This window comes from Bos indicus x Bos taurus, chromosome 27 (assembly GCF_003369695.1).
Source record: "Bos indicus x Bos taurus breed Angus x Brahman F1 hybrid chromosome 27, Bos_hybrid_MaternalHap_v2.0, whole genome shotgun sequence".
In the NCBI taxonomy this organism is placed as follows: Eukaryota; Metazoa; Chordata; class Mammalia; order Artiodactyla; family Bovidae; genus Bos; species Bos indicus x Bos taurus.
The window spans coordinates 44015945-44023352 of record NC_040102.1 but is presented as its reverse complement, the minus strand read 5'-3'; the positions used below and the strand labels follow the sequence as shown (position 1 = coordinate 44023352).

The 7408-nt window shown below is 42.3% G+C and overlaps 1 non-coding gene across 1 annotated transcript; it reads right to left on the bottom strand.

The window, feature by feature from the left end:
* Nucleotides 1-275: 275 nt before the first annotated feature.
* Nucleotides 276-347, bottom strand: TRNAW-CCA. Its single transcript has one exon. It is a non-coding gene; the product is annotated as a tRNA-Trp (tRNA).
* Between the last annotated feature and the right edge of the window lie 7061 nt (nucleotides 348-7408).

The following is a 7408-nucleotide window of genomic DNA, read 5'->3' as shown; positions in this document are numbered from 1 at the left end:
TCATCAAATTTCCTGGGTCTCCACCTTACAGACTGCAGATGAGACTTGGGGTTTCTTAGCCCCCATAATCATGTTGGTCAGTTCCTTATAATATATATATATATATATATATATATATATATATATATATATCTCCATTCTTATTCAAGTGAAGTCACTCAGTCGTGTCTGACTCTTTGTGACCTCGTGGACTGTAGCCTACCAGGCTTCTACATCCATGGGATTCTCCAGGCAATAATACTGGAGTGGGTTACCATTTCCTTCCCCAGGGGATCTTCCCAACCCAGGGATCGAACCTGGGTCTCCCGCATTGGAGGCAGACGCTTTAACCTCTGAGCCACCAGGGAAGATATAATTTATATATATATATATATATGTGTGTGTGTGTGTATAGATATATAAATCTATTCTTATTCAACTTAATTTTTATTTTTATGTCTATCTATATCCTTTCTATGTATATATTTTTTATTGATGATGCTGTCTTATACTCATTTTTAAACTTATTTCAGTTGCATTTCAGTTTATATATAACTTAGACACATTGTAGTTTCATGAGTTATTTCCAAAAAGTGAGTTTATGTACATGTCTTTTTTTTTTTTTTTAGGATAAAAAGCACATAAAGACTGACGTGAAATGAGGAATCTCATCTGGGGATTATAGTATTTAGCTCTATGGCAGCCACTGAAGTATCTGAAAAAGCAGAGAGAGCAGAAAAGATGAGACTTACCCTCAAAGAAGAAACTGGATGTTGTCTTCCCATCACTTTTTAGGGCACATAAACATATATCCTGCTGTTCCATTTCTCTGGGGAACCCTGGCTAATACAAGGTCAGAATTGAATATGGTAAGAACCAACATTAAAAGTACAGAATCAACAAGTCTACAGATGTCTGACATCAAGATGAAACAACAGACAGGCTCATGTGAGTAGGGGCTGATAACCAACCACATGCTTTGGTCAGCAACTGGTAAATCAAGGGCCAGGGTAACAGTCTCAAACCACACACAGGTACTAGAAGCAGTATTTTGGAAACAGAATTCATTTCTTACATACTCAGGAATGTGTTTTCTTTGAGAGTTGGAACCAATCAAAAATGCATAGCCCTTCCAAACAGAAATGGATAGAACACAAAACCAATACAATATTGTAATTAGCCTCCAATTCAAATAAATAAATTTAAATTAAAAGAAAACACTTAATTGAAGGAAAGACTCTAAAAATAAGAACGTCTTTTGAAAGCAAGATTTCATTTATAAAGGGGTAATAGAGGTTTTCTTTAAGTGAAAAATGGAAATCTAGTGAAGAAAAGCCACAGAAAGTTCATAGCACTAGGCTATCTATCTGTGAGCATTTAACAGAATATCTGTTCAGGTGGGACATGGCGTGGTTGCAGGCTGTGGACACTGTGCTGTCATCCAGACGATCTGCGTAGGACGAGGACAGTTGCTTAGACTGCTGCAGGCCTCCAGCCCTCAGATGTCGGCTGCCTCCAACAACTGTCCTCACCCGCAGAGAGCCCTTGCCCAGGACCTCTTCTGAGGCAGCTACATCTACTGGCTGTCGATGTGCAGGTGTGAAGGTCCAACCTCTTCGCTGCTCTTTGAATCAACACTGAAAGACTCTCAGCTTTAGAGTTTCCCTCTGGGCTCCTCTGCCGTCTTTGTTAAGACTTTGCTGTGGTGATATTGGAACCAATCACTTCCTCCTGTGCTATCTTGCTTCTTTACTTTTCCCCCAGAATGCATCCTTCTCTAACCTCATACAGAAGGTAGGCTTGAGGCAACATTTTAAAGACTATACCTCATCAGGATGATATTGTATTCAGAATAAACTCTAAATTCCTGTGTACTATATCATGCTTTGCTCCCCAAAGTTAGAATGCAGGGTCCATAAACCAAAGGGTGAAAACAGGGGCTGCTTCTCTAACCATCGCTTTGAGTAACGCTCCTCAGAAATCTGTGCCTTCCCATCCCCACAAATCCAGGCTCAAATCCTAGTTCCCAAGTGGTTCTTCTTCTACCAAGGGACACAGAGAGAGCATCATGGAACTTTAGCATATGGCTGCCACTTTTTATTTCAGACTCCTTAGGTGCAAAGGGACTAGTAGGAAGTAACCAGAGGAAGTAAGGGCTGCTCTTGCACAGTGGGGCCAGGGCTGCGTGTGTTCAGCACCCAGACAATCTCCTTAGGCAACTCTGGGCACTCCCTTGCCCGGTTTTAATAGGAAGTGGTCAAGAGCAACAGTGTAGGTCTGAGACGGGCACAGTGACGAGAGATCTAGGTGCGCTAGGAAGGGGGGTTCTGAGTCAGAGCAGCAGAGAGGACTGGAGAGGGGAGAAGACTGGGATGGTTTGCAGAGGGGGGAAACAGTGAATATAAACTTGGGGACACCAGCTTCAGTGGCAGAAACCACCATTCATTCTCCTAATCTTTGTCTTACAAACTCACTCCAGGAAGATGAGACCAACATAATCCCGAAAGAGTGACTTTCAGAACTTAAACACAGAAATGTATTGGCTAATAGACTGAGTTTGGTCTACAGCAAACCATCCAATCAACATGCATTAGCCATCTGGACATAAAACATGAGCTTCCTGAGGTTGACTGTAACAGATGTTATCTAATTGCCCAAAACTGAAGAGGGCTGCCTCACCACAATCACACCAGTTTTGTGGGCAGCCTGTGTCTGATGAAATTGGGTATAAAGGCTGGCCCCTTTGGCTAACCTTGGGATAATTATGCAGGCACAATCCCGACTTCCCAGTACTCTGTGGGGTCAGCTGGGGTCTTTGCTATGATTGCATCATGGACCAGCTTCTTCCTCTGCCCAGTTCTGCCTTGAGTCCTTCCCACACTAATTCGAATGTGCAGAGTGTTCCCTAACTAACTTCTTGGATGACAATCTTTGCATCAAGGTTGATTTAATCTTGGGGAATTTAATCTTTAATATTTTTCAAAGGTGAGAGATAATTAACTGAGTGGCTTCTATCCTTCAAGATAGAACGACCCCCACCTCCTGCTATCATGATTTCCAAGAATGCTTAGTATGGTATATAAAGTTTCATAATGTAATGTTGAGTGAAAAACAAGGAAGGTATAGAATCTGATGGGGCTTCCCAGGTGATGCTTACATCTCTGCCGAAGCAGGAGATGTAAGAGACACAGATTTGATCCCTGAGTGGGGAAGATCCCCTCGAGGAGGGCATGGCAACCCACTCCAGTATTCTTGCCTGGAGAATCCCATGGACAGAGGAGCCTGGCGGGTGACAGTCTGTGGGATCACAAAAAGTCAAGCATTACTGAAACAGCTTAGCGTGCATAGAATTTGATTATGAAGAGATACGAGAGAGGCAAAGAAAGAGAAAGAGATCCAAAAGGAAATGCCGCGAGGGCTTCCCTGGTGTCTCAGTGGAAAAAGGTTCACCTGCCAATGCAGGAAACGGAAACGTGGGTTCAATTCCTGCTCCTAGATGGGGAAGGCAATGGCAGCCCTCCCAGTGCTCTTGCCTGGAGAATCCCATGGACGGAGGAGCTCGGCAGTTACAATCCGTGGGGTCGCAAAGAGTCGGACACGACTGAGCGACTTTGCTTTCACTTTCACTTTCTGCTCCTTGGAGATCACACACGCCGCAGAGCAACTCAACCTGTGCCTCAACTTTTGAGCCGGTGCTCTAAAGCGTGGGAGCTGCAGTTACCGAAGCCCAGGCTCGCTAGAGCCCTGCTCCACAACGAGAGAAGCCTGAACCCCGCAACCAGGGAATAGCCCTGCTCCCTGAAACTAGAGAAAAGCCTGCAGAGCAACAAGGACCCATAACAGCCAAGAAATAGATAAGTAAATAAAATTATATATATATGTATAAAGTGAAAATGCCCAAGATGTTTAGGTTAAATGGGTTTTCTAGATTCTAGAAAAACTGTGCTTGTTTTCTTTGTGCTCTTCTGTGTTTCTCAACACTTCATAATTTATGTGTATTGATTTTTAATTAGAAAGTGCTACAATTGGCTGGTTCTACCTTCAGGACGGTCTGTTCTAGGACCTGCCCATATGGGACTCCACTGTGCTCAGGCCCCGTGGTCCTCCGTGCTCGTGAATTATACATCCTCTCCAACTCTGCCTTGAAGGATCACCCAGGCCCCAGGCCTCTCATGTGGAACTCACAGATTTTTGCGGGGGGCGGGGGGGGGCGGTGACTGTACATTTATTTTTTTAAAATCCTCCTCTAAGTAGACCCATGCAATTCACATCCCTGCTGTCCAGGGGTCAACTGTGTTTTGATTGATATTGCAAAGCTTGCTCTGATAGAGTGGTGCATTTTAGTCAATTTTGATGTCAGTATGATTTTCACCCATAGCTATGATGAGTTTTTCACGTTTCTCATATTAAAGGAGCTATGAGTTTCTCCATTCTAGCCAATATAGTAATTATTGGTGATTAAGGTGCATTTTCTGTCTTCAAGTGAGATGAAGTAATTATTATTATTTTCAAATGTCCACCCATCCAGTCAGTTCCTCCAAGGCTAATTTCTGACAGGTTTATTTTTAGGACAAGAGACCTGGGTGTGCACACTGCACTTTCCAACCTTGCTCAGATGCCAAGAATGGGCTTGTGTGCAGGCTGCAGTTCTGGGACTGCGCCAAAGCATCTCAACCATGCATCAGTGCTCCAGTCATTAGGACCCAAGATTTCTGAAGGTGTCACCAGGGATGCTGTCGGCTACCAGCTTCAACTCCACCCCTTAATACTGAGAGAGTCAATTCCTAGGCAGGTTGATAAGACGTCCGGGATCCCCAGGGAGGAGACAAGGGTCTGGAATTCTCAAGGCGGAGGAAAGGACAAACACCTTTTTTTCACCTCTGTATTCCTTAGTCTCAGTCACATAAAATGTTTTTTTTCTTTAAGCCCAAAACTAATGATTACCCAACAACTCAGTTTAGGATTATATAACAAGAATGTATCCTGCTTGAGGACAGTTTCACCTTCCTGAAAACCTTCTGACTAATCCTGTCATCTTAAAATGTAAATTATGGGAGTCGGTCTGGTAAGATCTTTCTATTGTTAAGTTCTAATCCTGTTACCTTAAAATGTAAATTGTGGGAATGGGTCTGGTAAAATTTTTACCAGCTTGAGACGTTCTTCTGATTTATTGTAATAACTAATTAGAAAAGTGTACAACTCCCTTGCTTAGACTAGTGAGGGGACACTCTCCATTCCCCTTCCGATGTCTCTGTCAGAAGCTTTCTCTGCCCCTTTTCATACTTTAATCAAACTTGCTCCTGAGTGATCAAGGCTGGTCCCTGGTCCCAAAGCTAAATCTTCTTCTTCGGAGATCACGGATCCCACATGGTTCACAGTAAGTCATCAGTACTGCATGCAGCCTTCTCACAAGTCGCTTCTCATCTGATGAATTTACTCTCTTCTTGCCCTCTTCCAATACTGCTGTTTAACCTTGGGCCCAAGGGCATAGAGGCAGCTGAAAGGGAGGGGTGTGTGTGTGTGTGTGTGTGTCAGGAGCAAGGTGCTATCTTTTTTAACAGCTCATTTCCTCGAGAGCTGATCTTCTAAATTGGAAAGATCCTTTATCTTGCACGACTGGCTGATGCGATGTCTGGTTAAGTGATTGCCTTCTGAGTGCTGGCACTGGTGACTGATCCAGGCTGACAGGCCCAGGTAACGGAAATAGGCATCTACTGCCAGCTGCTCTTAACTGAAGCAACGAGAAAGAGGAGGAAAATACCCTCCAACTGTGGTGCTGAGAATAAAAGGCAGCAGTGCAGCTGTGATGGGGCGGTGAGACGCAGGCCTTAACCAGCTTTCCCTTCTTGTTAGCACTTCAGGCTGAGACGCTCAGCCTGTGGAGGTGAGTCTCACTTCTCTCGCAGATTCCCTGAAATGCATCTGATTTCTGCTGGTGTCAAGCTATCCCAAGTTGGCTACGAGCAGTCTCTTCCTGGTGTTCATTTTCCTTTTAATATTCTCTCCCAGCAAAATCAATTTTTTTCTAGCAAATAGAAAATGAAGTATGTGACATTTGTTATCAGAAATGAAAATACACTTTCCCTGCTTTTGATAATTCATTTCTACCTCTGTTTTTCCACATTTAGTTTTGGTTATTATTTTGAAACACACTGAACCTTGAAAACTGGGCTAACAACTTGTGTGGAATATATATAGCTATTAAAGAAACCTGAATCTTCAGACAAAGCTTACCAACAAGTTAAGAAGGCACACGATTACCCAACAAATGTCACTAAACCCCGAGGTTCCACATTGTAAAATTCTTTCCAAGGCCTGATCAGCAGCCCATCTATTTTAAGTGATATTTGACACAGCATAATATTACTGCATCAAAGGCCTGTGGGCAGTCTTATGGCATTCCTGCTCTGATGGGTTTAGCTAAGAAAGAAGGTTTGGGTTATTCTGGAATCTCTGCTTCAAGTGCAAGCAATTTAGAACTGACTATGCTTGAAATAGCCTATTGCTTTCTCCCCATGTGCCAGATTCAGGTGTGCTGTCACGCGTAAGCAATTTGCCCAAATAAGAACTAGCAGATTCATTACACATTTAATTATTACTTGCCAAAGAGGCCAAATCTGGCATCTTCATTAAGAGTAATTGAGCTCACGAGACAATGAAAAGTGCAAAACATAGTCAGAGTAGGTTAGCTACGTGGCAGTGTGTGTGTTTAACTTAAAAAGAGAATACAAAATAATCGAGAGCTGAATGGTTGATTTAATTTCATTGACAAACACAGTGTTTGAAATGGAAATCAAGGGAAATACCTTGATAATTGTTTTTACAGCAATTGAGACAAAAAGTTTCATGAAATATTCAGATAATTGTTTTACTTATCCATCTCATTTTTTACTTCAAAATACAGATTTTTTGAGACATTGACAATCAGAAACCTGTCAAATACAGTCATTAAAAGGAGACATATACTTATGCTTGTGAGATGAATTTTTGATAAAAGGAATGAATATGAGTAAATGAAGCTGATAGTTATTTAGCCCCTTCTGTGTTTCAAAGATTTTTACACATGTGCTTTATTATTCATTTTTAATTTATTTTATTGAAGTAGAGTTGATTTGCAAGGTTGTGTTGATTTCTGCTGTACAGCAAAGCGAAACAATTTCTTTTTGATATTTTTCCATCATAGCTTATCACCGGATGTTGAGCATAGGTCTCTGTGCTATACAGTGGGACCTCATGGCTTATCTTTTCTGTGAAAAATAGTTTGCATTTGTTAATCCCGAACTCCCAATCTCTCCCTCCCTCACGGTCTCTCCCCATTGGCAAACACACATCTGTTCTCTGCATCTGTGAGTCTGTCTCTGTTTTGTAGGTAAGTTCAGGTTTTCATATATTGGATTCCACATGTATGTGATGTCACATGGTGTGGTCA